Source organism: Motacilla alba, chromosome 4, assembly GCF_015832195.1.
Source record: "Motacilla alba alba isolate MOTALB_02 chromosome 4, Motacilla_alba_V1.0_pri, whole genome shotgun sequence".
NCBI lineage: Eukaryota > Metazoa > Chordata > Aves > Passeriformes > Motacillidae > Motacilla > Motacilla alba.
The window spans coordinates 14,468,555-14,477,072 of NC_052019.1; the positions used below are offsets into that span (position 1 = coordinate 14,468,555).

At 39.5% G+C, this 8,518-nt stretch overlaps 1 long non-coding RNA gene across 2 annotated transcripts in view; it reads right to left on the reverse strand.

Annotated features, from left to right (window-relative positions):
* Positions 1-4,886, reverse strand: part of LOC119700505 — a 40,724-nt gene extending 35,838 nt beyond the window's left edge. For both annotated transcript variants that reach the window (XR_005256792.1, XR_005256791.1), the window contains exon 1: positions 4,803-4,886. This is a non-coding gene — a long non-coding RNA (uncharacterized LOC119700505). The remainder of the gene's footprint in view (positions 1-4,802) is intronic.
* Positions 4,887-8,518: the final 3,632 nt, after the last annotated feature.

The following is an 8,518-nucleotide window of genomic DNA, read 5'->3' on the forward strand; positions in this document are numbered from 1 at the left end:
ATTTAAAAGTGCCATTTCTGTGTCTCTTGCTTAAGATGTATAAACAACAAAGTGATCTTGAATTTCACATTGTTTCTGGTAGAAATGAAAGCCAAGTGGCCAATTTGAGTCATTTTATGTCTTTCAGACAAATAGCTGTGAGGTGCATCCTTTGAGCCAGACAAATGATCTGAGACAGTTCCCAAAACATATGATTATACATAAGCACCTGCTTGCTGTTATGATGATTCAGTCAAGAACAATTGTGAATGCTTTTATGAGTTCTGCAAAGCTATTAACCTCAGCAGAATAAAAACCAGTCTTTTTCTTAAGTGTCATAGTTCTGAAACCCCTCCAACAACTCTTGTGTATAATATGATGAGCAAGTCTCTGTATATTGGAGTCTGGAAGGACACACAGTCTAGAAGGACAAAGTTTCAGACTGATGGGCTTCGAGGACAGGGGTGAGCAGTGAACCTCTATATGGATGAAACTGTTAGGAAACTGAAATTAGTCTAAATTCCATGACAATCAGATCTGTGAAAGGTCTTTTCTGGTCCTCTGGGCTATCTGAACTGGTAAGAGGGCAGTCATGCTCTGGCAAAAGTTCCCTTAAATTGCCTCAGGATGTAGATTCCAATGTTCAGATTTCTGCAGCCAAGTAGACAAGGACAGTACACCATGAATCTCAGCTTTCATTTCAGACTTAGTCACAGGGGCACAAAATGTAGCAAAAGACAATGAGACTCATTACCCCAAGAGGAATGTCAAGGAAAGCCTCTCACCTTGCGTGCTTGTGTAAGGCAATGACAAACAAATAGGGAATGTAAATGAGGTGATCCAAGAGAAAGCAAATTCTGTTGCTGTCTATATGCAAGATGGACTATTAGGAATGCTAAATGTCAGAATGTAACAGCACAAGGTCCTTTCATTTGTGTCTCTTGAAGAAATCAAAAAGAAGAAAAAGAGGAAAGACAACATTGTGTGGGGGAGCATGAATAATGGACTAAGTGAAAACAGAGATCATGAACTTATCACAAGATTAGAGTTTCTTAACAGGATCCCCTTATGGAAATGAAGGTGGCTTATGATGGTCCACATTAAAATGTCATGTGGCAAATATTATACAGAATGGATAAAATGATATGTATATATATATATATATAATGGACATAAAAGCATAATTATGCATGCTGTTTGATGACACATTTGCTACAAAGCCAGTGAGCAGGCAGAAAATGAGCTATCATCATGGATATCACTAGTCTATGTGAATGAGAAGAGCAACCCCCTGACCAGAACTCCTGAGAATGTTGCAATGGTGCTATAACCCCTTCCTTATTGAAGAGAAATATAATCCTTAAGGCCATGAACTTCTGCTCTGTGATCAGTGATCTCCAGATTTATTATGCAACTTTGCAGAGTTTCAAAAGTCAAACATATGAATAGGATATATATTTAGCTATTTTTTTCTCATTTGCAAAAATTTATGGATATTAAGGGTACAGACAGCTCCTAATATTCACCTATGTAACAAAATTTTTCTCATGTTAGGCCTGTGTCATCAATAGCTATGCATGCAGTGAAACTTGAAAAACAATCTTTCCTTAGGCTTAATCAAAAAAAGCCCTTGTCTACAGAACAGCATGACCTAAGGAGGGACACACTTAAAATGGGAGAATATTTCTATCCAACTTGTTACAATGCTGGTGACTTGATAAAGCTGATCAGTGAAGAGCACACTATCTCCCAGCCACAATGAATGGGAGAAGAGTAACTAGCAGGAAGCACACAGTGTCTTCCCCTATCATTCCTTTTTTCCAAACTTGGTGTAACAAAGGCTGATGCTAGAATCACCCAGATCAATAACACTTTTCAAAGAGATTGAGTCAAGCATGTAAAATTCCTGCTGTCAGTCTGCACTTTGTAGCTTACATAACCTTGATTGACATATGTGAAGTGATTTGGAGGGCTGTGATCAACTAGGGATTAGGTTGATTTTAAGTTTCAAGCACAGATGAAGGAGTTGGGTAAGAAAAGTAATTTTTTTTTCTGGTTATTTGCGCTTTTCATGAGCAGAAGTACCTGTCTTGTTTGTAAAGACTGTTTGTAGAAAGCTGCATATTTACCATTTCTTCCCTGTTGCATAAGAGGCATGGAAGAAAAGGCTTTGATTTCCTATGTTTTGCCACTTTTTGAGTCTGGGGCTTTGCTTGACTACTATATTAACCCAGACATTCAACAAATGAGATCCCTCCAGTCAGCAACAGCTCACACACCAATCCCATGTGTGTCAAGCAATGTCTGCTCCAACTGCAGCTAGAATAAATATACAAAATCTAGCTTTAATATTGGTAGTTTGTGTTCTGGTGCAGCAAAAATGTGTTTACACAAAGGTGTATTCAGCTCCCCAAGAGCTGAGGCTTTCTGGAAGGTTTGTTCAGTGTTTCAGTGTTGAAATTCACCCATCATCCCCTCATTTATTGGTCTGTGTAGTTAGACTAATTCCTGCTTGGTGTTGTGCCAAAAAAACATGCATGTGCTACACCTTTTGCCATGAAAATGTACTCCTGCAGGGTAGAAACACTTTCAATCTGAGCTGCTAGCTCATCTGAGGTTTGTATCATAGAATCATAGAATGTAAAGGCTTGAAAGGGACCTTAAAGATTGCCTTGTTCCAGTCTTCCCTGCCAAGTGTGGGGACACTTCCCACTAGATCAGGTTGTTCAAAGCCCCATCCATCCTGGACTTAAACACTGTCAGTGTTGGGGCATCCACAGCCTACCTGGGCAACCTGGGTCAGTATGTCACTACTCTCAGAGTAGAGAATCTCTTCCTGATAGTCAACCTAAATTTCCCCTTTTTTAACGTGTGCCCCTAACTCCTGGTCCTGTCACCACAATTCCTGATGCAGAGTCCCTTTCCAGCTTCCTTGTAGGCCCCCTTTGGGTACTGAAAAGTTGTTATGAGGTTTCCACACAAATTTCTCTTCTCCAGATTGAACATCCCAAACTTTCTCAGCTTGACTTTGTAGGGGACATGTTCCCATCATCTTATCAAATTCATGGTGCTCCTCTGGACTTCTCCAACACTTCCTTATGTTGGCAGCAGCAGAACTGTACACAGTGCTCCAGGTGGGAGTCTTATAAACAACTGCAGCTCATAAAGAAAAAATAATCCCCCAGATTCACAGAATCAGAGAACCTCATAATAATTGAGTTTGGAAGGGACTTCTGGAGATCATCTAGCACAACCACCCTGCTAAAGAAGGTTGAACAGGATTACATCCAGGTGGGGTTTGAATATTCCCAGAGAGGGAGATATTCAAGCAGTTGCCCACAATCTCTTGGCAGCCTGATCCAGTGTTTGGTCACCCTCACAGTAAAGAAGTTTTTCCTCATATTCAGCTGGAACCTTCTGTGCACCAGTTTCTCCCCTTTGCCTCTTCCTATTACTTGATACCACAGAGCAGAGCCTGGCTTCATCCTCCTGCCACCCTCCCTTCTGACACTGATGGACCTTGAAAGCTGAGGTCCCCTCTCAGTTTTCCCTTCTCCAGGTTAAACAGGCCCAGCTCCCTCATCCTTTGCTCATAAGTGAAGTGCTCTGGTCCCATAGTCATCTTTTTAGCCCTCTGCTGGACCACTCCAGAAGTTCCTCAAGTTTCTTGAGCTGGGAACCCCAGAACTGGACACAGCACTCCAGTTGCAGTCTCTCCAGGGCAGAGTGGAGGGAAAAGATAACGTCCCTTTACCTGCTGACCACACTCTTCCCAGTGCAATTTCTAATTTGGCACAGCCCAAACCTTTTTGAATTCATGCTTTCCTAGTGTCACATTTTCTACTAGGGACTCAAAACAGCAGTCATACAGTCATATTTTTCTGTAAAGAATGGTGAAAATTTCCCAGAATGGCTCAATTTAACAAGTGCTAAGAATGATTGGATGTTGCTAGCACCATGCAGAGACTATTTCTTAAATATCATTTGCCAGATGCAAAATGCAAAATGTCTAAAATAATCATAATTTTCATAGGCTAAGAATGCTGTCTCCCACTGAGTTGGAAGCACATGTAGGTGCAAAAGGCTGGAGAAGTTGACATTAGCTGATTTTAGCCCTTTATATAGATATATATTTATATATATTTGAGTACACAAGCTTTAAATAATCCCAGATTTTATGACCAATATATTTTTAAGAGAGAAACATAATTGCAGTTTTTCAGTCAAATTAATTTTGTATGTACAAGCTCTAACCTTCATTTCATTTGCTGAATGGGTGGGTCATGACTCATTGACATAATCTCTTCAAAGTCTACCAGCCTGGGTGTCTTCCCTAATGATATTGCTTGTTTCGTGCATTCATACAGTGACAGCTGAGAAAAATGCTTATTCTTTGAAAGGTCAGTGTACAGCTTAATCTACATCAGAGCAATCAGTTTCTGCAGAGCCTTATTGCTGAAACATAGTTTTTAACCTTTTTACATCTCAGCTTTTCAGTCTTCTTTTCACTTACTGCTCTCTGGCCTGACACAACAGCTATTTGACATTAAAGTTTGAATTCTCTCTCCAAAATGCTAAATTTGGTAAGGTCAGGAGTATAACTGCTCTTCCTTATCCTCAAGAGTATTTTAATGAAAGACCAGCATTACACAGCTCAGTGCTAAAAGGATTACAGAAATTGCAGAGCAAAGCACTCCCAACCCTGTTTTATGCAGAGAATCAAAGCCAAAAGTGGTTTGTTTTGGTTTTTCTTTTCATTACAAATAACATTTGCATCCCATCATTACTGGACAGAAGCCCAAGAGGTCTTTCTATCTACCCACCTGCAGTATTGTTTTCCTGCCATTTGCCGTCAGGCTCTGGTCAATAAGCAGCTCAGGGCAGAACAGAACTTGCTCAGTGCAGAGTACACAATCAGCACTGAAAGCAATCACATTAACATTCCTCTGCCTTAAGGCCTTTGAAACAGTATTGTGCTTTCGAGAATGTTTCATGCTGAATATGCACACACACACACACCAGAGGAATACACACTCCTGTAAAAGCACACTATTTTGCTGTTGAAAGTTTACTCAAGACAGCTAGAGAAATCATTTTTGTGGGCCAGACATAGATGTGCAAACATCTAATACGACAATCGGTAGAAAGGCAGTGAACCACACAGAACCCTACCACATGACTCTACTTGAAATTTATTATGTGAATTAAATAATACAGTTCAAAACCTTTTTACATCACTTTGCTGTTCTCCCTTGGCACAAGAGAATGAATTAGACAGCTGTCACCTTGTCTGTAAATAATGTTCAAAGTGAATTTCTTTGAAGATGTTCCTTTATGTGCATTTCAGTAAGATGAATGTAGATAATTAAATATTAAGATATTTAAATCAAGTTGAATATAGTCAGTAGCTGAAGTAAATTACTACCTTGTACTGAATCTTTATCACATGAATCTGCTTGTTTTGTTTTGTTTTGTTTTGTCTTACTCTATTCGGAAAGAAATGTCAATGAATTGTGATTAGTACTGGATAGGATGTTCAGATGACAACCTCTTTTCTGTCAAATTTGAAAAATGCTTCCTGATTTGTGTCTTGCTGGACATGGCATAAGGTGAAGAATGTGAGGCTCATATTCTCAGGTGAGATTGTATTCTGTGCTCTGTACCTGGAATAAGTTACAGAGCAAAACTGTGGAGTAAAAGCCTGTCTGATGTCAGAGGAAAAAATAGGAAGCAACACTCTCTGTTCAAAGAGTAATGCCAAGGTAAAGGATGACCTCAAGGCCAGAGAGAAATATCAGAGAAAATTCAGTGAGATTTTTAATGCCCATGGAGAGGCAATCAGGGCATTGGTGTTTAATATTCCAATTCTGCATCATCAGTGTGAAAGGGAGCTTTGTCACTGTGCTTTGCCTGATTCATTAAGACTCCACACACCATGGCTTTGCCTTGGCAGGAGGAGATGCTGAGGTAGCTGCACCAGACCTGAGCCTGTGCTCCCAGTTCTGACAGACCATTAAGCTCTATTTGCTGGGTTTATTGCTTAGACTGTCAAATATGTTTGTCCCATGACAAGCAATATGAAGCATTAACAGATTAGGGAATGGTTCAGCATGAACTCAGGAAAGTAAATACAGTTACTTTTTACTCCATGAATTTTATTCTATGCACTTTAGCATTCACTACTTAAGTACTTCAGACACAAATCACTTGCATCCACAGCCTATCAGTATGACCTGAGTCTAGAGCAGACACATCTCACTAACTAAAATAAAAATTAATTCATGCTTACTGACATTGACTCTAAAATGGAGAGAGGAAGATGAGCATGTGTATAAGCTCTCAATTGAGGAAGACTATACAGAGGTAAGAATGACAGAGCTGTGCCAAAAGTGGCACTCTTTTTTCCATATTTCAAAGCTGTTTTGTGAACCATACATTGTTATATCAAATCATCCCACATGCAGTCTGGTTTGTTTTGATTTTTAAGAGTCTCTCCATGGGTCAGGAGTTAGGACATAAGGACATAAAAATCACAGGACAGAGTCTCTCCTGCATTTGCGCATCATTTCTGCTACCTGTAGCCTGTACCTCAATGGAGGAAAATTGAAGTGGGTAATGTAAGGGTATAGTGAAAACTAAAAGATTGTATGAAAACAAGAAATTTTCTGTATTCCTTAGCAGTTCATTTGCATGCAACCTAAAAATGCAGTACTTTTTCAAGCGTATATTTTTCTGGTAAGGAAGATGTAGCCTCCTTTTGGAACAATATTGCTACACTGCAACACATTGGCAGCCTTTACGTTTCAGTAATTAAGTTATTTATTGGAGAACTACTCTATAAATTCCCCCCAAACAGGCAGTAAAAAAAAGCATATACATGCATGGTGCATAGCTGATTTACTGGGGCTGGTCTCTTTTAAGTTATGTAGCAAAATAATGATTCCTTCAAGTTAGATGGCTGGGTTTAGTGACATGTGTGCTAAACAGGAATACCTCCTTGAAACAGATACATTGCTGGTTGCCATTGCTCCTTGCAGTATAAAAACTGCCACAAACATACTGAAAGAGGGATCTGTTTTCTCTTTTATCTAGCTGTTCTTGCAAAGTTGTGAGGGGAATAGCAAGCATGTTTGTAATTAAAGATAACACATAAGTAACACACAATTCTTCTGTGTTATCATTTCACCTACGAAACCCCAGAGTAAAACAGCAAAAGACACACATATAGTGCTGTTGATGGGATTTTCTCTGCCTGAATTACATCTTAGAGAAAGCAAAATTTTTGAGCATGGATCCTAACAAAAAATAAATGAGATTCCATTTACTGCTACTGTCTGCTCAGTACTCTAATAGGTGTAAGAAAAAAAGAACAGAAATAAACTTTTCTGGGGAAACCATTACCAACAATTCTTTTTCTAGGAAGATGGGTCTGCCTGTAATCTCCACTCACTGTTCACAGTGGTCTTCAAACCCTCCCAGAACATGGAAATTTTCAGGTCTTCCCATTCAAAAATTTTCAGGTCTTCCCATTTGAAAAAGGCCAGGCCAAGGGAGTGACAAGGTCTCCTTCTGACCCCTGTGAGCATGTGGGCAAGAGGGGCCCAATAGGAAGATGTGTTCTTTTTGTAAAACATCAGACTTGAACACAAAACATGAAAATTCATCTTGGAAGCAGCAGGGAGGTGTTAATATCTTTCAGAGAGAAGGAAAAAGAGATGTATGTTATCATGAAAGTTTTAACTGACAAAAAATGTTTTTAGGAAAGATCAGCTCTTTCACATAACCTGTTGGGACTTCTTGAGTATTTTTCAGCAAAACTCCCTGTCATTGCCATGCCTTGCTCATCAAGCCATGCAGAAGCAGGAATGGCTCGATGAGGCTGTTAGGTCTGTCCCACCACACTGGGCCATGAAACTGTGCTTTGGTCCAGATATTGTCCAGCCTTCAGTTTGGTTATGTGCACAGGCTTGTGAGCCCCATTGTCTTCTGTACAGCAAGGACTGCATGACATGACTCAGGAATAATCCCTTGGTATCCAACTCAGAGAACAGACTAGATATTCTTATGAATAAGGATTATTTACCACTGTCACCTCTCACTTCTCCTTCATTAAGTAACCATAGCTTTGCTTTTTGGTTCTAAAATCTATTAATTTATGACCCCAGAATTACAATTCATGAAGACTTCAGAATATTTAGATGAAGGATTTTTCTTCTGTCCAGTATTTGTATTTTAATAAGATGAGAACACACAGTTTTTCCAGTTGCGTTCCAGTAAGGAGCCCCCATACCTACTGTTTAACTGGGAAAATACGAGAGCCAGTTCATTACATTCCAATTTATCAGCAGCCCCCAGTAACTCCCAATGGGAACCTGGCATGGGTTTTCACAGGAGCACAATAACACTCTGGTATGTAACATCTTTTAGACACTATAATGGAAAAGACCATGGCAATTTTATGTGGACTTTATGGAAAATAATGACATACAGAAAATGTATGAGTAGCACTGTCAGTGAAACTCTGCAATCAGATTATTTT